Here is a 24458-nt window from a genome sequence, read left to right as displayed (position 1 = left end):
CCTACAACTAACCAGGGGCAATATTAAATGACAATCGTCACTACAGACGATTGGTTTATTAACAAGCAAGATGAAATACTTATATAATTTAATTTGTTTTATTAACTCTAAAGGCCATATTTAAACACCAAACTTCTTTATTATGAATATCGTTTTTATTAGTTATTGATTACGTACAATTATGAGATATCGCCCCCACGAATTAATTTCTTAAGTAAAGTGTTCTGTTCTGTTAAAGGAGTAATTAATATTTGTAACTTTATTTATACAAGGTGTAAATCAATTTATGATAGTACAAATTGATAATGTGACTAGATACTAGTATTGACATGACAGTAATTGCAATAAACTTTTATGTCTATTTCATGGTGTCTTTGTACCTTTTTCCATATATATGAAACAATTATATTATCATTATTGATATTCAGCGTGTTTACAACAGTGTGTTCTAAACTTTAGTATGTGTTAATAGACATCATTAAAACATTTTTATATCAACATGGGTCATGTTATGTCTCGTTTAGCGCTAGCCGTCATTTTATATTTTTGACTAAAACGTATCTATAGACCGAGTAAAGCTACAAATACCAAACCCACATAGCGTTAAGCCGTAAGAGAGAACAAAAACTAATGGTATGCTTTTCTTTAATATGAACAAAATGGCGCCAGTTGAAATATTTTAAGTTAAGAAACCAAAATATCCGTATAATTATTAAAAAAATGCATTATATACGAACTATTTAGTAATTGTAATACCAAATCCAACTATATCTTTTGTGACGTAATCCGTCAACGCATAAGCGAGCACGATCACTTTATATGTATGCTTTCACAAGACGGGAACAACAAAAGTTTATTAGTTGAAAGTTATCAGCCGTTTTACAATAGTTACAACAAAATTAAAAGATGTTAAATATTGTAAAACTTTTATACCGTAACTTTTAACCGTATTTTTTTCAACGAATCCGCAAATAATAATAATAAGTGAGCACGACCATATTACATTAAAAGTACACTTGCATAAGCCAGGAGGAGAAATCAACTGATAACTCAACTGTGACATATTTGACGCTCCCGGCTTATGCAACGTATTTTTAAATTGGTCATACTAGCTTATACGTTGATAGATGTCATGAAAAAGTTACCTTTAGAACTGTTATAAAAATTTTAAAAGCGTACTTTTAACAGGTCCTACTCGCTTGTGCATTGACGGATTTGGAATAAGTACTGTTAGAATTGTATTGAGTGTTTTTAAATAGTTATCTAGGAATTTTTACCAGTATACAGGATACTTTTGTTTTTAGACTTTAAGAATTTTAAACAGGCGTTTTTTTGTGTGAATATTAAGTAAAACAACTCATTAATTTAAACATACGTTCTAAATTAGGTTACTTTAGGTAAATAAATTTAAGAGACATATTTGTTATCAAAATACAAAATGACACCTAGCGGCTTAACGAGATCTTCCTAGACCTATATTTATATGATCTTTTGTTTGTTTGTAATGATGAATACTGTCCCCTACAGAAATTTTTGACATCTTTTATCAAGATCCTGTATAAAATGTAAGAAGAGACATTATTGGTTGTGTTTCCAAGGATGCTTTAGAAATATATCTTTAACTTTGATTAAATACACTAGAAAGAAGTAAATCCTCAGTTGTCTACCACTGATTTGTTTCCTGGAACAGTTTCAAATAGAAAGTCTGCCATATATTATGTACTATCTATCACTTAGCCCTCGTAACGCAGACACAAAGTAGAGCACTATGTTGTGTTTCTTGTTTTTTCGAAACAACACTTGTGTTTAGCAAAGACTAAAATAGAGCGTTCCTGTTAATTGAGACCGGCGGTCTACTTTGCGGTGATGAATGGGACCCCGGAGGCTCCCCTGACATCATTAAAATACCAAGAGATGCGCTAAACAAAGCATTTCTCTGCGGAATCCGAGACACCTACTGACAAAGTGGGTATTTACGCCCGGGTACAATTAACGGATTACACACCGGTATTTTACCTGGATTTTCCTCAAATACGCTTACAGATGACGATACCACAAGCTTCTTTCAGTATTTTACATTCTATATAACTAGCGAACATAAGACACGAATATTATGTTATATTAAGATGGATAAAAATGTCAATTTGGAACTGCAATTTAATCCACTTTAAAGACTTAAATGTTACAAATTTAAATTGGCACAGACTTATAAAAGTGATCGGCAGACACATATGTTTAAAACATAAAACCACGCAAAAATATGATATACCATACTTTATTATTTAATTTTATGATATTATATAAATAAAAATGTAATGTATGAATAAGGTATATTAAGTGTTAAAGAACTCAATTTATTTCAAGATAATTTGGTACTACAAAAAAATGTAAAAAACGTTGTATTATGCTCTAGAACTCTCTGAAATAAAAAATAAAATTATTTACATGTTTTATGGTTCCAAATACGTATGTTCTTATGTAAGGAAATAAAAATTGTTATTTCCACACCGCTAAAATGTAAAAATACATTTTCTTTTAGGCTACTTAGGCTAAGTTCAAATTGTCTGTCATAAACACGTATGGGAGCTTATAGTATACTATTATGATAAATTATTTTACATATTATTATAGGCCTACATTTTTCCATACTTTCTCAGTATTTGTAATAATTTTTGCCCTTTTTATAAATATCTCAATTATATACAGGTAAGGTAAGAACTTTGGTTTATATATGATATTCTTTATCGGCGTGCTATTTGAACGATATAGATTTTTGACTAAAATGCTGTCGAAAAAACAGTTTTCCTATCAGTTTAATTTCCGTCAATGAACATTTATTTTATAAGGTCAACAGTAGCAAATCTTGAGCATTGCCCCGTGTTACTGATGTTATATACAGTTGTAAATATTCATCAGAATTGTTGTATACAGTATCAGAATAAATACGGATTTTTTAATTTATTCAAATATTCTAAAACGGAATAAATCTGTTCATTGGGTAGACTCATAGTGTCAAAAACCCTATTTCTTAATGATAATGCCCTTGTTAAAAATATGGTATTAATAATTATGCCATTATAAAACCCATTAGAAATAATTTTGAAATCTTCCATAATGTCTTTTAATTAAGTTTGCAATATAGGAATCATAACATTTACCAATTAAGATTGCCAGAATTATCTGAAAATATGGTTAGATTGAACACGCTATTTTGTATATTTACAGTCTGGAAGATAAAACAGAGAGGACTCAGAGAATGAACGACCAACTCTCAGGCTATTACAGGCTAATGCGGTGCCATTCTCCACACCATTGCGACACTGGAATACCTTTACAGCAACTTCTCAGTGTTTAGTGCTCTTAGCCACTTTTAACCAATTATAAAAGGTCATACTCATTTAGAACCCAATTTTAAAACTTTTAATACTCTTTATAGAATAAGAATTATATGTAAAATTAAACAATAAAAAACAAAACTACCTGAGTCTATCTAGTACCAAAATTTTCACGACAGTGATTCCAAATCATTAATTTAAATTCCATTCATATAATCAATGCACTTTTAGGATTATATGGAATAACTATACTCTAACAGGTAATAACCATAAACGATTACTTCTTTTATTAAATTCCATAATTCATTGCTTATATAATTTTTATTTTCTATTGTTGGAATTGAAAATTAAATTCGCTCAAGAGAAACATCTATACAATAATAATGCATCTATCAATAATTATACTTCTCAAACAAATATGGAGTTATGCTAAGTAATAGGATGTAATGGTTAGCTCAAGTAAAATAAATCTAGCCACTAAATAGATTATTACCGGTGGCCATCGAGAAAATTCATAATTAGGACATATATACCTTAACAGAGAATAATTATAACACTAATAAATGTATAAATCACAATAAAGACTAGGGAAACAGACAATATACTATTAAGAATAGTTTACAGAAATCCACCCTTAATGCACCATCAGCGTCCCACATAATTGTTTATAGGTCTCACACAAATGAATTGGGGTAGCCGGTAAGGCCGAAAGTTGTTGTTAGAGATAGACTTATCAGTTGGAGTCTGATAGGGTCCGTCCTGGGGCGAAGTAGCGACACATTAAGATTAATACTCAAGTAATAATTTAACTGCTGTTTCTAAGCCAATTAGCAGTTTCAGCAATTGAGTAGGCCACAATACCTCGAAAAGTGAGTAAATTGAAGGTAATTTTAATTCCAGACAGAGCTTCGATTTAAAAGAATGAAAAGAATACCAATCATTGAAAATTCAATAAACATACAGGAAGACATTAGTTTGTAAATACTATGATTCTACTTTACAGAAACGGTAGACACTACAGATGCCTTTAATGAATAGTAATGTAGGTGAGACCATGTAACTAAGTATTATAGGTTGAACATCAAACGAACTGTTTTTTGCGTTAATTGATTGGAAGAGGACCATTCTTGCAGGATAAACATTACGATTAATAAATATAGTTTATACGGAAGCAATGAATTCTATAATTAGATAATATATGAGATTTGACTTAAATTAATTTTCATATACAAACCCGTCTTAGACCTCAATGGAATGGAGTTTCAAATCGCGTTAATCAGTTAATTGCAAGATAACTCTCGGGGCAATTGATTCCTTACATGTAGCATTATAACTTATATATTGCACAGGTCTCAACTCAAAGTTCAAGAAAATCCTCGAAATCTGACTAAGAGGAAACCTGAGGGTGACGAACGATGATCCTCAAATTAAAAATTTTCTACCTCACGTGGTCCTTGCTCATTAACGGCTTTTGATTACATCACGGCTGATAATAGCACCGTCAAGGTCGAGCTTGGCTTTTGGGTGAATAGACTTTTAGATTCACCAGTAAGTACAGAGCGGCAATATCCGAAAATCTACGCTAATCGTTACCCTGAGTTGTCTGATAATTACGGGCGCACACCGCAACTGATCAATTCTAAACGTAGTGATCACTCCCGTTTCCGACTGCATATTAGGGATAGGATTTTGAAACTTTGCAGCGTTATACCATATAACTAAAATTACATAGAATAAGATAATTTTTTAAATAGAGAATTAAAATCTGTACTTAATATAATGTAATAAATAGCTCTGGCGTAGTGATTTTCAGCTACTAGTATTTATGTAAGCATGGTTAATACAATGTTATATAGCCACGTTATTATTATACAATGCGAGTATGACATTTATGTAATGTAAGATACTATCTGTAAGATAAATTAATTAGATGTAATACAAGCTAGAGTAATATATCACGATAGTTTTATTAGAAAATACATAGAAAGAGTGTAGTTTTAGACCCTGTACTCGCCTGGAACATCTCCACCATCTCAGGTAGTTTATCTCAGTTACCGAAGTAATTCAGAGCACGTTCTGTTGTTGAGACCAACACTCTTACCTGCTTCAGAGATGTTTCATTTGTGTCAAAATTGTGGTACGTTTCTTATTTAATTAGTATAGGCTACTTATACTTTATTTATTTTAAACCTTTATTTTTAAAATAGCAGTGAACTGTGAAAAAATTAATGATTAGTATTAATAACGGTTTTATGAATGGTGTTTCCACAGCAGGATACACTGATTTGGCTTTCATCCTAATTTAACATGATTTACTTACCAGCATTTAGCTTTCAAAAACTTTCACAACGTGTATTTAATAACGTAAGGTCTTCATGACGAGTCTTCATTGAAATTAAAACAAACGATATACTTTCCTGTGGATTTTAACGTTTTAAATTTGAGTATAACTTTCCTCAAATGAACTACAAATACAGATCTGTGACTCAAAACTAATTATTGCAATATTTAATAAAATTATGAAAATATTTAGGAAGGAGGCGAACGAATATAATTCCAGCAAAGATATTAAAATTTAAGAGTTATGTACAACTACTAAAATAATAAAAAAATACTATTATTGTATCCAAGTATTTATTTTACAGGAACATATATATAATATATATATATATATATATATATATATATATATATATAAATCTTCCATAAGAAATCTTCAAATGTATTAACAGTTTCTATATTTCGGCTTAAGCCGTTTTCAGGAAATTACATAAATAGGGCTATAAGAACATAATCAAAATAAAACATTAACACAGAAAATGGAAATTAAGATATATATATATATATATATATATATATATATAATTTCTGATTTTTATATTAAAACAAAGATTACAAATATAATATTTCTGTACAGATTTTTTACATTTTAAATATTACATAGAATAGGAAAATAAAGCCAAATTTGAGGGTAATGATGTGAATAAATCACGCAGATGGAACAACCTTTTACTACTTGGTACTAAAGTAGTATACTTTTCATAGAGATTGGATATCAAAAACTGTTCTGCTCTTCTTGCAAAAGTAAAATTTTTAGCTACCAGGTCTACTGATCTCTTTGCAAACAGTCACCACCAAACAGATTATTTGAAGTCTGGACCTATCAAAAGATTTCATTGGCTGGATAACTCCATTCCTATAGAGGTGAACTTTTTCTTCGACAGCCTGCGAACGTTCAGTCAAGACATCTCTTTCATCCCTTATACATGACTCCTTCCAAGAACATTCTCTCTTTCAGAAACGTAGATGTATACACACACACGCACGCACGCACGCACACAAAAACATACAAATGAATGTACAGCACTTACACATAAATAGCACAATGTTAAAATCATTTTGTCATTAGTTATAGTTGCTTTCTCTTTGATTTGTTCTTATAATTAATTGTTATTACTAACTTATTGATATCATTTGTCACAGTTAATTTTTGTAATAGGGCCTTTCTAGTTCATGGTCTATGGGTTGCACTAAATCTTTTGTTATTACCTGTATGATATCTATTACTTTAAAATCTACTTTAACAATGTTTAAATAGTTTATGATATTTTACTCATCTATAAGTCCACATGTTTCATAGAATGAATGTGCCATCTACTTATAATATAATTTGTATGTATTGGTATAAAAATAACAATAATTATTGTTATAAGCATAATAATAATAATTATTATAGCATACTATAATATAATAATATACATACATATATATATATATATATATATATATAAACACAATATATATATATTTATTTATAATATAGTATTATTATTATATTATATAATAATAACTATTATTATTGTTATTATTAATATTATTATTATAGTAGAGTTTACGTTAATGAAAAAACTATGTAGATGTAAATCAAACTTTAATAAGAAAGAGCTTTTCGTTGTTTTGATAGGAGTGGTTAGGTTTCGACTTATTATTCAGTTTGGACCATAATATCCTAAACTATAAGTATTGCCAAATTTGTTTTAAAAGGTCCGTAAAAATAAAATTTTATTTCAGCTTTTGTGGTTTTCATTATAGATAGTATAGCAGTGCAATACATAAGTAGTTAACTTTTAAGACATTTTAAAGTTTAGTCGTAAAACAAGATAATGTGAGTACTTAGTTTCCATAAAAAGTTTTACTTTTAATCTCGTACATTGCATGAGTAGCTATTACGCATACAGAAAGTGACATAACATTATCGCACATGAAGCCGGGGAGTAGTGGCTATAATACACGTGTAAGCGCTGGTTTATTAGTAGTGCATAAACATTCATTATTTAGATTTATTGTATTATACATCTCCTTAATGGCACATTACTGTCATTATCTTAGACTATAAGGTATTCTTGAGTTTACGCTTTGTATTCCTTAATATTGTTACAAGTTAAATTGAATTATGTTTTCAAGTAAAGAAATGGTTGACATATCAATTATTGGCTGAGCTTAAACGAAGCTTATTGGCTTTTGATTTTATTCCATGAAGGTTAATTTCTTTAAAGGAAACATGGAATTCGATGATAACCATTTCACTTCATTAAATTTGGCTGAGTTTTTGCGAAAACATTAAAATTAATCTTATGAGTAACCATTATAGAAACGATAAAATAAAAAAATAATCAATTTATATGCAAACATTCAAGTATATTTATATATTATGTATATTTAATGTGACATAGCGCCAAATTTAGCATACCTAACAAAATGAAATGAACTTGAAACTTGAAATTTTGTATCAAATCTTAATGAATCCTGTTAAGCAACACATTGTTTCGTTGCTGAAATACAACATTCGTTATTGCCAACATTAAATTTCTCTTTTTCCTCTATAAATTATTCATGTAGACTTCGAGAACCCGATGACATTCGTGAGAACATTCATATAAGTTAATTATAAATAACCAATATAGCGGGTGCGCTGGATAGTTTAGGGCTTGATGTTGAATTACTTATTGGTTTTTGATGGATCTAGATTTTTAGTTGGATAATATTGTTTATTATTTTGTATCTTATTGTCTGGATTAGTAGTTCTTTGACAAATTCGGTTACGAATTTGTATATGATGCGATGTGACACTGTAACATGAAATTTATTGGTAACACCTACATAAAGTGTAATAATTTCAATAACATAGGCTTAAAAAGATTATGTCTCTTTAACTACATGAATAATTACTTTTGCTAGAGATGTAGCCTCGAAAAGTGTTTTATAATAACATAATATGAATAAACTTTTAACAACAACAATTTTGTACCTGAAGATGGAATCAATGATTCCGAAATGTACATCGTGTAAGAAAAATAAAAGTTTAAAAGTGTTAAAAGTTTATTCATATTATGTTATTACTTTTGCTGTTGAATACTAAATCGAATTTTTTAATTTTCCTAAACAACAGTTTTTATGCGTTATGGTGCTAAACTAGTGTGTTTAATCAAATCGCAATGGAAAATGCATATTATTAATTGATCAAAACATATACTACTGTTTTTCCTGTCTAATTAAAATAAATAAATACGAATCTACCTATTGCAATAACTGGTATTGCGGAAATTTAGGTAGAAAATGTGCATTTCATTGGATACTAAAACCGAAAACCAGCACAATACAAAATCGTTCTAAGCAGTATCACAAAATGTATATTTTATAATATAAGCGTTAAAGTCTTACTGTTATAATGGGAATACACATATCATACTAGAAAATAGAAAAGGACATTTAATAATTCATTACATGCTTAGTAATGAGTACTATACGACTTGAATGTAATTAAAACAATCTAGTACTTTGTGAGGTGTTAGTAAAAACAAACACGGAATGCTTACGTTATTTATTGACTTAACACATACATTTATGGACATTATTTTACCTTAGAAATTGAGATACTTTGATTATTTTCATATCAGCAACTAACACTACATTGAATGTAAGGAAAACAAGGGCACCTTTGAAAAGCTATATATTTTATTATTGTAAACATTATTGGTTACAGCAATACAATTTTGAAATAAGGAGAATAAGTTTTACTTGATTAAAAGTAACAATTGGAAATTGATCAGGCCGCGGGGCTGAGGAATGTTAGTCTGACAGACCCAACCTTACACAACTCATTAGTGTTTGCCATCGTGTTCTCAGAATGCTGAGGCAATTACGTGTTGCGCCCACGTCTAGTCACCGTTACTTTAATTAGCTAACGAGTTCTATAAGCTGTGCTAATGAGCTTTCTATATTCAATACAAGTCATTATTCTTTATATAACTCATTCTTCTGGCTTATTATTTCCGACCAACAATATGGCTTCATTATGATATTTTAATTATAAACAAACTTTGAATAACCATTGTTGTTATATTTCAAATTTGCAATGTAACATTGTTAAAAACTTCAGTGGTGAGCGTTGGGAATCCACTATTCCCCACCCTAAGCACCATGTGAATATGGTAGAACAGAATCATTGCACATTTTAATAAAATCCGCTGGAAGTAAAAGTATTACATCTCAGAACTAAACTTATTGTTTTGTTTGTCACGAGTAGGTGGAGTCCTATGAGATAAACGTAGTATGAATATACTTAAGTGTGAATAGTAATTGCTACGTGGAGTTATGTTTGGAAAATATCATAAAAGTTGGTGATAGAAGAAGAAGCTAAAGATGAACTATTTAAAACTAAATTTCGTGTAATCTAGCTTTAATTAGCGTTCATTTAATTAGTATTTTTGAGTACAAATACCCTCTATGCACAGAGAGAAACGGGGTGTTCTCCACATTACTTTAAATTGATTAAAAATTTTTATTAACAATATATATATTGAATTTTGAATCAGTTCACTTTTATTTCAGTGCAGCGTCTAAAATCCCACCATGAATATTTTGAGCTTCTTTAACCTTTTCTTTTCTGGAAAATCAGGACATTATGGACTAACGTGAGAAACTTTCTTTTAAATAGCTAAACATTTACATGAATTCACATTTTCGAAATTGTCAAAATCCACGTCTATTGGCTAGGTCAAAATCGAAATAAAATTAAATTTCCGGCAAGAAAGGCCCGTCACTTTTTGTCGTATCTCTAACGGTTAAGCCACAAAATGGCCTTAGAGTCAAAACTTTGATTAAACTGGAAAATTAAATAAAATAGGTCTAATAGTATTCCGAATTCCGCTTATAACCGAATTTGGCCAACACCCCAAAAGGAGGCCTGGGGTGTGTCATTAACCCCCGGTAACATTAATCCCCCCCGGGATTTCCTGGTATGACTAGATAACCTCCTGAGTACATTAAACCCCCTGAAGTGTTAACCCCCCCGGTATCATTAAACCCCCCTAGGGAATTTCCTGGGATGACCTCATGTCCGAATTTTACCAATCACCAAATCTCTTAACCCCCCCTTTGGGAAGTTCCTGGTATGACCACATAACCCCCTGATGTCTTAACCCTTGGTAAGATTAAACCTCCCCCCAGGGAATTTCCTGGCATGACCTCATGTCCGAATTTTTACCCATCACCAAATCGCTCTTATCCCCGAATTTAAGGCACTTACATTGGGGGCCTGGGGGCGTAGCTATTGGACTGCTATCGGACAAAGAAATGTCAATTTTCGCGTAAAAATTACAAGAATTTCGCTCGTAATTCCGTTTTACGGCCTAACCAAGGAAGATACAGCAAAATACTATTTGAGGTTTCTTGTAGACCACATTATACACTAAATGATGTTTAATAAAGCGTTTTCCCACGAGAAAGGACACAGTAGGGGACACGTAACATGAAAACAAGTCCGAATTTAACCAACAACCAAATCCCTCCTGTCCCCGAATTCCGCTTATCCCCGATTTTGCAAGCGTACATCATGGGGGCCTGGGGCGAAGGCGAGTGTATATATAATCCCTACGAGACAGAATATATAATTTTAATTTGATACAAAAATACGACAGTGCTTAATAAAAATATGTTATAATTATTCTAGTTATTGTTTTATAAACAAATTAAAATTATATACCATAAATTTGTAACTAAGGATGTAACCAAACTGTAACTAATTCACAGTTCAAAGATAGGGATAAACGCCAGAAAAATAAACATTAAAATCAGAACCTCCTGTTAATTTCCGTAACTAATTTTCTAAAGTGATAGCAAAATGTTTTATTTCATCTATTGATTTATGAAGGTTATTATAATAAAATAAGCTTTCAACCATTTGTTTTCTTCACAACACACACAGGAGGTTGTAACTAAGATATGGAGCACTCTTACTGCAAATGTACGATGGCATATGGAAAGAGCTATTGTAGTCAGTATTGGTTATTTAAACCATACTTATCACACTCTATTATCAGCACTCTACTACATCTTGGCCCATGGGACGCGAAATCTTGTGGCTTCCATCATAGCCATCCCTTTACCTACAGATATCGCTGCCTTTCTGCAAACGTTCTAGGCTTAAGTTCCCTTGTCCCATTACACCTACTTTTTAGATAAATAACAATGATTTTTGTAAAATGAAGCAGACATTTAGCAAGGCCTTAGACCATAGCCACATCTATAATTTATACTTTTGTCAAATACCTGAAATCCTGTAGATCTTTTTAAACCACCATCGTCAATAATGAACAAGAAAGACATACACTATTGCTAAGTCTTCTATTTGAAAATATTTCATTCATTGTACATCTATAATAAAAGAAAATAATTACACCTCCAAGAGAGTTTAGATTTAAATTAAGTGAACAATTACTTAATTAATTAAAAGATCAAATACTTCTATCGATATGTGTACATCTATAACAGTTAAACGATTAAAACTGTTACAGCATGTAATATATCATTACCTGTACATGTATAACTTAAATAAATAAACACACCAACAAAAGCCATTACGCGATTACTTATTATTGTATGTAAGTTCACTTGCTATTAAAACGTATAGTCGAAAACAATGAAATTGTTAAACTAAGTTTATGTTATGTATTAGCGTCAGCTGCCAAATTACTTACTTACTTTATTTACTTATTACAATAAAACTCTTATTTTTTTGTAAAGAAGTGCAATAAAGAAAAATTATAGGGCGATGTTCAAAGACAAATCTTTCTCGCTTCTCACCGATTACAGAGTAAAAGTACTAATTTACTCTTTGTTTAGAGAAACAAAGGGAACGTAACTAGTAGTTGAGGAGAAATACAGAATTTCTATTGAAGGATATAAAAGTCCAGTCATCAAAAGTCTCGTTTTATTCCTATTCTTAAAATAATTATGGCAACATTGAATTCATTAAAATTTTTAATTTTCTTTATTAATTTGATATAGGCAGTCCATATGCAGTAGTAGATGGAATACTATTAACCTAAACTTTTAAGCTTTGAAGAGTATTAAATATATTCTTTTTTGAAAAACACATTATTATGTGTTAACAATTGTTTAATGTAATTTTATACATGTACCAGCCATTTCATTTATCTAAGTTGAAACCCTAATTTAGATTGTGTCACCCTTATACTGACTTATCAAAATATATGACCCATAAAAGCATATTTTTTACTAGGCCAAGTAGGCCATTTTAAATTTTATATTTTCCTCGTGGTTTTCAGTATTACTCGTGTTAATAATTGAAACGTATACTAGTGTAAAAAATTTAGTTTTTTATTACAATACTAATCAAGTACCGCATAGAAAAGATTAAAGTACCGGTATATTGCTTGTTTAACGTAATTGTTGTAATAAATTGTAAATTAACTTTTTATATAATTACCTTTGTGTGGAAAATGGCTAATTATTTTAATCAATTATGTGGCCACACAGGGGTGAAGAGGAAGGCTCTTGGAGCAATTGAATATTTTTTTAATATAACAAAATATTAATAAAAACTATACTTTTCCTATTTGTTTATTTTTTTGGACGAGGCCTTTTAAAACCAAAGGTGTCATCATCAAACGACTCCACAAATAAAAATTTACATTATTTTTGTTCAACTATTATTGCAATACCATATGCTTTAAATATGCAACTAAACAAAATTGAAAATATTTCAGCTACTATGAAAAATTAGATATGATTACAGTTTATTTTTTTGAATAGTTGAGAAGAAGACTGGAATTTTCAATAATGCCCTCTTCATATGTTATGTGTTTTTCTTTATTTCTGTTTATGTGTAGTATTTTCTAAGCATTTAATTTTATTAATTTTGTTATTTCTTTTATTAGTTTTAGATATTTAATCTATGTTCCGTGTTCTGATTCAATGCAATGATTGGCTACAGCAGATTTGTTAACTCTTCCCATGTTTTGTATGTGATAAATAATCTTTAAATCGTGTAGTTATTATTCTTTTGGTTTAGTCCAATATACATATTATTACAGTTATCGCATCCAATTTCATAAGTTCGTGATTTATTACCATTTAAAATTTTGTATTTAGAGTTTGCTAAAATTTTGGATGGTTTGTTGCTTGTTCTGAAAGTAACAGTTTTATTAGTATGTTTTTTTTTTAATTTGGAATATTTGGTTCGATAAAGTGCTGTTGTGCTGTCGATGTTGCGCTAATAAATTCATGTTTTGTGTCTTGAAGAAGCCTTAATGTTGTCTAATCTTTTCTAGTTCTTCTTTTCATTGCTTTTTAAAATATATTGTCAATGAGTTGTGTAGTGTAAATGGTTGGCAATATTTTCAACGTAGTTTAGTTCTTTATCGTAGTTTTGTGTAGAAATTGGTTTAGTTAGCATTTTATAAATCATTGCATTAAATATTGCTCTCTTTTGTGCAAGTGCATGGTTAGATTCATTGATGATAAATCTATCTCTATAAACTGGTTTCCTCTAGATATCGAATTCTAATTTAGTTTAATTTCTAATCACATATACAGCTATTGTTTTGTTCAATTTCAAATTTAAATTTAATATTAGGGTAAAACGAATTTAGAGTTGTGATACAATCTTGTAAGTTTTAATTTTTGTTCAATATTGTAAAGACATCATTGACGTATGGTATCTATTTTCGTGGGAAATATGTCATTTTAGATTTTGCTATAGGTTCAAAAAGACTCATTAAAATATTGGCAATAAAAAGTGAAAGAGGATTTCTCATAGCCGTTCCATCAATTAGGGTGTAGTATGATTCTATTGGAATTTGCTCTGATTTATAAATAGATTTATCATAAAGTGAAATGTTTATAGAACTCCAGCACAGCGGGGACTGTTTCGCTGGTGGGTGACGGTTTCCAAAATCTATGCCAGACAATAATTGTGGTACTTCTGAGCCAATTTCGAGTAACTATCAACTATCAACCTTTGCAGTTATAAATACAGTAACATTAGTGCAGGCCAAAAAATTATGTATACACTTTTTCAATTAATTTAAGTTTTCAAATTCTTTGTCCAACTATAGCATTAATTCGTAGTATCGTCAAGTATTAAAAATAATCATGTATCTTATATGTGATGTTTGATTGATAATCCTCTGAAAGCTCTTAAAATACTTGAGACATTATCTAGTCACTATTTGGGTAATAGCAACATAATAATATCTTGAAATAGAATAAATTCTATACTCTAATTGTATGACTGATAGTAAGCAAATTATTCATAAAACGTAATCATATATAATTTTTTAGTACAGTAACCAGTCCGTTCATCAACCATATCACACCTTGTACACAGAAAGTAAAGAAATGTTTATTTTAATGAATTGGCAAAATATACAGTCTTAACATAATATAATTGTCTAAATACTTAAAGTAACTTAGGTGAATTACAACACATTTGGACATTTAAAAAGAAAATTATTATAACATTTTCTGTTTATGGGTTCATTACTACACAAGTTTTGTTGCCCCACGTTTCTTACGTTCAGGCACGTTAGATGGTATCTGGAGTTTGATACTGCTGGCAACCCACACGTTGTAACACGCACGCGCGCGTGTCTTGGTGGCATAAAATATACAGGAATTTGACAGTTAACATTCTTATACGTACGAGCGAATGTTATTATATTTTTTCATATACTAGTATGAATAGTAATAGGATGGAAAAAGATAATACTCACTGTGAAATAAAAATATTTCTTCAGTATACCGTTCTTGAATAGTTCATTACAAGCAGAATACCATAGTAGTTATATAGGTGGATTCTAGGTAACAGGGGTTTATAGTGGAGACGTATTGACAAAGATAGACTTTTCTAGTAAATTTATATTTGAATAACCTTTATAACAATAATTTTAGGCAAAGTAGCAATATTCCATTAATTTGCTTAGGCAGTAACACAAAGAAGTCGGCCGATGAGTGTTAACACAATAAGGAACAACATCTGATGCCTCTAAACTGCCACATGGTCGTTGCTACCGGCTTGTGTAGAAGTAACTTAAAATGATCGTAGTCGCTTATGAGTTAACACATTTTGTTAATGAAAGTAAAGTAACTATGTCTTATATTACCAGATGAAATTATAACCAGGGGATCAAAGGTTTAAGAAGTGACTTCCGAACTACCACCAATTGACGGGAAGGCGGGCTGTTTGCAAAGACAGGATCGTTTAGTCGTCACCCATCCAGCAACCATGCTAGACGTTTCTTGATCTGATTATCTTGCGATAACCGTTGTACCCACTACACTACCCAATTGGAAAGTACCTTTTGTAAATTATATTATATATTTGAAAATAGTTATAATGTTGTAAACGTTGGATAACTATATAGGTTGTTTTTTTAGTTGAAATAAAACGTTAAAATAGGCAATGTTTTGTTCGTATAAAAGCAAAAATATACATATTTGTGAATACCCTCTATTCTAAAATAGTTGATTAAATTTTGGTAACAGTCAAATCAGACTTTTCCTCTATCGAAAGTCCTAGTCGAAAGTATTTTGCTTTATCAGTTAGACGCAAACAATATAAAACTAAATGAATACATGCGCCATTAAAATACGTCGTGGAAATTAAAAATAATTATATATTCCAATTTGTCCTGGAGCATAATAAACTCTTGTACAATATACTTACATATCGACCAGATTATTTTATGTACATTCTGGTACAATGTCCAAATAAATTTAACTGTTTACATTACAAAATATTGTTGATCTTGTTCGTAGAGAATAGCTTAATCAGATGCAGTTTACTTAGCCCTTTCAATAGTTAACAATAGAAAATGTATGAAAGTCCTATTCTCATCATATTCTCTGAGGTTTTTTATAGTTTAAAAAAGTTTGGTGTAGTAATTCCTTTTAGAGGCAGATAATTCCTTAGTTTAAACGTGTATTTCATTATTAATAAATTATATTTTGCTGCCATCCTTTCTGTATTTGATTCATAAAACTGCTTTGCTCTTTTTTCACATGTTTGATCTGTTTTGATTTAACTAGTTTTGAACGCGTTTATTTATACATTTGTAAAAAATATATAATTGGTCACCTTTTCAACGTTTTTAATAACTTGTATATGTAATCACATTAATGACTATAAATGGGAGGCGTACAGAAGAATTGAATTTGTGGTGAGATCTATTATACTGACCAGAACTACTTTTGCCTTCTAAAACTGCATAAACCATGCCAAAGGGGCCACTATAAGACTGTAAGATATTCTGTGTTACGAATACCAGAAAACATCATGCTTTATTCAACAGAAAATTATATGTATTGTTTGAAGCTTGAATTTGGACTGATTCCTTGATAAAGTACTGAACAATCACCACAACAACCAAAACAATGTTTATTATTTGATTGATATTATTTAAATAGGAAATAAGTTATTCGATGACTATGACATAGTGAATAGTTCTGATTTCTTTGCATGTTTCTTTTAAACTTGTTATTTTGGAATCCCTTTCAATAGTTTTTGTAGTTATTCTTATACATAAAAATGAATCGCAATGCGTGAAACTGAGAACTAATCTCGAGAACGGCTGGACTTATTCACCTAATTATTTTTGTATGATATTCCGTGACATACGAGGAAGGGTTATATGAAGAGATATTAGAAAAAAATACATTATATCTTCTATAGTCCTTGAAAGTCGTAGTATTTATGTTTTATAATAACTAAATTGAACTGTCACTAAACGGCTCTTGACACCTTTAGGTGATGTTTGACAAAGTGGCTAAAACAACTGTTTACATTCAAGTGTTATACCACATCAATTGTTTAGTAGTGCAATGCAGATAGGAAATAAAATGTTATTTTCTACACCAGATTGCACTTACGAAGAATTAAAAATATTTTATGCATTATAAATATTCTTAAACAATAACAATGTTATAAAACCAACCTTACTAAACAAAGCACGTTGACTGCTTTGTTAACATACAGTACTCCAAACTGTTGTGCTACTTGACATTGTGGTATGGTATTTTTACAATGAATTAAAGGTAACATTGAGAAATATAAACCCAAATAACTCAATCATCCATTCTTTCCCAGGCCATTCAAATCCCAGACGAAAATCAATGAAACATCAAGACTTCACGACACATAACCCCATAAAAGATTATTTTAGGATATGAAGCATACTCAATGATGGCACTGTTAGTTTTTTGTCTGAGGTAGATTTCCGTGAACTACGTGTATATAGTTTTTTAATCGGATTAATAAGGAAAACTCATATTTGGCACACTAAGGTCGAAAGTAGATACCATTTAACCAGGTTTCTCAGACCTACTATGCTCCTATTTTCTCTTCGTTGGGGCAACAAGGCAAATTTTACTATGCCACAGGGAATATCTTATACAGGAAGTGCAGGGAATATATTTAACTGATTTTTACCGAAATAGGTCTCTGAGAACTATTTATTTATATATTTGGTTGGGGAAACAAAGCAGACAAAACTGTACTGTTAAAATAATAATCAATCTGGGCCAGATACGCTCCTAGACGTGTAGAACATGACATGAGTGAGGTTTATCTCTGATATTATTCTTAGCCACATGTATAATATGAACCTGATATACACTTACCTGTAATAAAATGGTAAGGAATCCATTACATTACAAAATTAGATCTTTTACTGAGTAGGTTAAGTAGTAAAAGTTATGAAAATTTCGAGCAAAGACTTGGATAACAGCAGGTTTATAATAAACAATCTATTTTCTTAATTAACATATTGTGTTAATAAAGACATGTATTCCGTTAATATTAACGGAATACATTATATTAAGGAAATAGATTGTTTATTATAAACCTGCTGTTATCCAAGTCTTTGCTCGAAATTTTCATAACTTTTACTACTTATGTATAAAGGAATACATATTATGTAACAAGTGTAATACATATTATACTTTTAGTAAATTCTAAATAAAATTGGCCTCAATGTTAAATTACTTTTATTTTTTCAAGAGGTTGTTTTGTAAATAATGTTTAGTATAAAACAGTGAATATAACATTTTTAACCCTGATACCAGATATATGTTTACTAAGATAACCGTATTTTAAGGTTTATATGTGTGACACTTTTGTTCATCAAGTAAAAACGCCAAAGCTAAAGATTTAAAGAGTGCGGCGTTGTTAATTGAGACTAACGACCCATTTTACGTGACGAATGGGCTCCGGCGTTCCTTGGTGACTAACATTAACATACCGGCCGGAGTGAGAGAGAGAGAGAGAGAGAGAGAGAGAAAAGCATTGTGCGATAACGGAAGGTAGTCAACTGCACTAAGTCATTCTTCTTCCTTCAGTAAAATATAATTGGCCACTAATATTTTGGTAAACAATAATTGGTAAACACACTTTTTTAGTGTAGGCTACTGTTAATGATGTATTATTATTTATTATAAATAATTAAGTAATATGCAATCAAAACATTTAATATAGCCTATGTATACTTATTAATAACACGTAAAATAGTCCTGATGTTTACAACGGAAAAAATATGGCAAAATATTAAATTAAGAAAATATAATATATAACTGATTTACAAATAGATACGTTAAAAGATATTTATACATAACAGTAACTATCGGTATTACTTAATAAATATTAATTAGGAATATAATATTACAGTGTATTTAGTATTTAGCTTATATATAAATTTATTATTTTGCATATCCCAGTAAATAAACAATTATTTATCACTTTGATATTATATATTACATTATTTTAACATATTAGTTACCCACGATTTCGCGCGCATTTGTATTTATAAAAACAAGAAAATGGTGAGTAAACAGTCAGGAGATAAGTAATTGTCACTAAAAGATATTTAAACCTGTTGATATATATATATATATATATATATATATATATATATATATATACAGTTATATAATGATCAAGGTAGACATACAATATGATTTTCATACTTACCTAATGAAACGTGTTGTATTGCAATCCTGCGCCACAGCAATGTCACCTGAAACATAACAGTAACTTAGAAGAAAGTTATTTTCTTGTAGTGGAGGTTTACTCATAACCTATCAGCATCCTGAAATGTAAATGGTTAGTTATAATAATTTTAAAATATTTGTCATATTTGTAACTGTACTACAACATGTACCTACTTTGCATGGAAAAACTTCTCTTTAAATAAAAAATTTAGCCTAAAACAACATAGAGACATGTGTGAAAATCCAGTTACATTTTGTGCAGGGGTTAAATTCTGTATTATTTTCGTGACTTGCAGTATGTTCCTGGACGTGTTATGGCTTGTGATATCATATACCATGAAATATTTTTCTCTTTAAGCATATAATATAGTGCAGAGTGACTAAAGAATTTAAATTTTAGATTTGCAGACCTCATACTCTCTTTCAGAATGTAATGTAACGTATTTAGTGATTGCATTGAATTGTGGTAGGTTAATTTTAATGAATTTTAATAGGCGGTACAAAAATATTTGGAAATTATACAGAATATTCTGACAAACATATCTGTATTTGATTACTATGAGCTATGGAGGACAAAGTGTAGTATACAGAAAAATCTCATTTCCATTTGTTAACCTCCATCGTTTAGTATATTTACAACATGAACATTCCAAAGATACGAACTTGAGAGATAGGATTTTTGATTCTCCAATTTTGTCTCTGGGAGTTCGGTTTTACTGGTTTAGAACTACATTCAAAGGTTTCTGAAGCTTAGCAAGCTTGTCTTTCTATTACATACAATATCATACATCAAATGTTTTAATTTTTTTTTACTGGTAACGTTTTCCGATTACAGTCGGATGCTTACATGAAATAGCCATATTAATTGGTGGTAATTTCTGGTGACTATGCCTTGCGTAAACTCTTCGTATTAGGCTCTCCTAAATATTTATAATTGGCTTGTATTTCATCTATATACTCACCTATATCTATCTATCTGTATATCTATTTCTACATTTGTTGTATGCACCATTGTATTAATGGATTTCGTTAAAATAAATCGATTTAGCTTTCTAAGTGGCAAAAAAGCGCATTGCAGTTAGTACTTTACATATGACATTAATTCAATTTCCACGAGCATATATCCTCAGTTTACTATTTCATTACTTCTCAAAACGCAATATAGTGCAAAATTGTAGGTATCCAGGGTTATAAGACAGAATGCGAGACCTGGCATATGCAGTGGTAGAGAAAATCGTTGCCAACAAGTCTTCCTCAAGTAGTTATGAAATTTGTTTGAGGCCCCAATGGTCAGTGAACACCTAGATCTATTTATTTTATAGATTATTGTTCTTAGAAGCTAAATGTCTCTAGAATGGGAGGTAAATTTAGTAATTGAAAGGAAAAAATAATCCTTCTCTTTTTTTGAAGTCAAATTTAATAACATTTTCTTGCCAGTGACTCAAAATTCTTGTCATGTTCCTTAACATGGGGCATTATTTGATACATCAAAGTAGACTGCAAACTTTTTACTCATATAAAGGTAGTTAGTAATGTTCACGACAAAATGTAAAATTTGTGTATTATTAAGGAAACAGGATTTTTCTGGACATTTGCCATAGTTCAGTGATACAAGAAATCTGTAACACTACGTTTCGAGATCTGCAATCTGATCTCTTCTTCAGGTATAACTAACCTAATATATAATTACAAACTAGGCTAAAATAAACAAATCATACCAAATAAAAAAACCATAACAAAGGTATGTGGATGATACCTTTGTTATTTTTTCTCATGGAGCCATTGAATTAAATACGTTTTTGAATCACATCAATAGTATTTCTCCTTCTATCCGCCTCACAATGGAAGTGTAAGTCCAAAGCAAGCTTCTCTTTTTGAACGTGTGTGTTTTGCGAGATAGGGATGTCCTTAAGACAACTGTTTTTCGAAAGAAACTACACACAGGAAAATATTTAAATTATCAATCTAACCATAAAAAATGTGTAAAAGATGGAGTAGCCTACTCATTGTTTGATAGAGCAAAGAGCTTGTGCTCAGATAAGGATGGATTAAAAGAGGAATTTAAGAAAGTTTAATCTGATCTTAGAAGCAATGGATACCCTCAATTAGTAATAAATAAGTGCAAAAAACCAGAAAAATCATTCCTGATTCAGAAAAACAGAATTGTGATAAATTTGAGTTTAGGTCAATCCCTTATATGCCGGGATTATCGGAGAAAATTAGAAGAGTAGGTTGAAAGTAGATTAGAACCGCGTTTAAGACACACAATACTCTTAGACAAAGTCTTGTAAAAACAAAACCAAAAAGTTCCAAAAACACCAAAGACTGTGTTTACAGTATAAAATGTAGTTGCAATGTGGAATTCTTAGGCGAGATAAAAAACCACTAAACGTAAGGATAAAAGAGCACAGAGAAAACACAAGAAAGGGTCTCACAGAAAAGTCAAAAATTGGCCACCATTCTTGGTCCGAAGACCATCATATGAATTTATATTTTATTTTCAACGGACATACTTCACTATTTTTATATTACAAATTCATATAATAAACCTAAACAAGAGTTTCTACAACACAAAACATGTATATATACAGGGTGTTCTGAAAAAAGGTGCCCATAAGTCAGGGCGTGATTCCTCACATCAAAATAAAAAAAAAGGTCTAATTAACATAGGTCCGAAAAATGACTTAGTTACCAAGTTATACAGGGTGAAAAGATTTCGTGTCTGAATTTCAGTTCCCCTGCTGCAACGAAGCCCTACGGGTATTTGTTGGCTGTTAATTAAGATGTACAATTTAGCGTACTTTATGTTAAAATGAACTGAAAAATTGAATATAAAAACCGTTTTCAGACCTGTAGCTACAGTAATTTTTAAGATATGTGACGAAATACGCGAAACTTGGTCCCGAAAAACAAGTTACATTTAGGTTTGAAGCAGATTTACTATGTTAAATGTACAATAAACACAAAATATTTTTTCACGGTACTTGTAGAAAATTTAATTTCGAAGAGAAAGATGTAAAATAAGTCTAATCTAATAGACAAACGCAAACTTTAAAAAATAATCCTTAATTACATACAAAACGCATGAAAAATAGACAAAATCTGTTAAGCTCTCTACAAATGTAATATTGAAATTAAAACAGCTGTTTTATTAAATATTTGATTTTGAGAAACAAAAATAATTTTCTATTTAAAAACATATGTTTTAACAATGTAACATTGTTTATGAATAATTTAAATAAACATTAACAAAGCAGCTATTTTCCATGCTCATTAAGTGCGTGTGTTGATCTGTACTTTAATACAAGTTAGTGCGAGTGCCGTTGAAGGTTAATTTTTTGATAAGCTAATAATATCTTATTCATCATGGCAGGTAATATGAATATTATGTACACTAATGGTGAAAGGCAGACATGCATTTAATGTACGGTCTTGCACATTGCAACAGTCGTAAGGCTAGACGACTCTATCAGGAACATTTTCCTCATAGACAGTTACCGACTCATAAAATGTTTTCTTCCATTCATAGAAGGCTAAGCGAGACGGGAACCTTTTAAATCTGGAAAAGTTGGTAGATCAGGACGGCCACGTACAGCTGAATTGGAGGAGGGCGTGTTTGTTCGAAATAGAGAATCATCCTGGAAGAAGTACTAGAGAAACTAAAAAAGCCTCGGATTTTCGGTGTTAGTAATTCAATTGTCTGGAAGATTTTACACGAGCAGCAGGTTTGCATTCTTATCACTATCAAAGGGTCCAGGCTCTTTTTGCCTCGAGATTACTTTCCTCGTGTTCAGCTATGCCAATGGCTTATCCAAAGGTGCAGAAATCCACATTTTTTTTAAATTACATTATCTTTACTGATGAAGCAAAATTTTCAAGAATGGCTATTCTTCTTAACACCCACAATACTCACATGTAAGCAATTGAAAATCCACGTGCTATTTCAGAGAACCGTCCCTCACCAATATCAAGTTTTCTATAAACGTATGGGCGACTGCTATTCTGGGTGATAAAATTTTTATTATATTTTTTTACCTGATACGCTCAATGGTGAAAATTATTTACATTTCTTGACGACTAATCTGAATGAGTTACTCGAAGATGGTGCCACTAATACACACGCAACAACATGTGGTTCCATGCAGGATGGGAGCTCCAGCTCATTACACATTACAAGTAAGAGAATTTTTAAATGAAGCATATCCAAACAGATGGATTGGTCGAGGAGCCCCAGTAGCATGGCCTGCAAGGTCACCTGACCTCAATCCTCTAGACTTTGTTCTTATGGGGACATTTAAAGACGCTTGTCTACGACTCGCACTTGGATACCCATAGAAGAGTTGCGAATAAGGATTGTTAACGGGATTCAAAGGATACGTGAGACACCTGGGATCTTCGAAAGAGTTCGGCAGTCTATGAGAAGACGGCTGGATGAATGAGGGGAAACATTTTGAACATCTACTGTGACGTGGTTAGTTTTTTAGGACAAGGTGTAACTTTTTTGTTGAATGATAATTCAGATAACTTTTTTATGTATGATAATGTATGAATTTGTTAAAAATATTTACTTGATAAAAAATAATAGTAACTCATTAATTTGTTTTTAATAAAACAGCTGTTTTAATTTTCAATATTAACATTTTGTAGAGAGCTTAACAGATTTTGTCTATTTTTCATGCGTTTTGTATGTAATTAAGGATTATTTTTTTTAAAGTTTGCGTTTGTCTATTATAGACCTTATTTTTCATCTTTCTCTTCGAAATTAAATTTTCTACA

At 30.6% G+C, this 24458-nt stretch overlaps 1 protein-coding gene across 1 annotated transcript in view; it reads right to left on the bottom strand.

The window, feature by feature from the left end:
• The window catches only part of LOC124354757 (hemicentin-2), a 406108-nt gene extending 386399 nt beyond the window's left edge, over positions 1 to 19709 (bottom strand). The window contains exon 1 of the mRNA XM_046805443.1: positions 19663 to 19709. The gene's annotated coding sequence lies outside the window, so the exon portion shown is untranslated. The remainder of the gene's footprint in view (positions 1 to 19662) is intronic.
• Between the last annotated feature and the right edge of the window lie 4749 nt (positions 19710 to 24458).

This window comes from Homalodisca vitripennis, chromosome 2 (assembly GCF_021130785.1).
Source record: "Homalodisca vitripennis isolate AUS2020 chromosome 2, UT_GWSS_2.1, whole genome shotgun sequence".
Taxonomy (NCBI): domain Eukaryota; kingdom Metazoa; phylum Arthropoda; class Insecta; order Hemiptera; family Cicadellidae; genus Homalodisca; species Homalodisca vitripennis.
The sequence above is the reverse complement of the archived record's forward strand: the minus strand, read 5'-3'. Positions and strand labels throughout refer to the sequence as shown.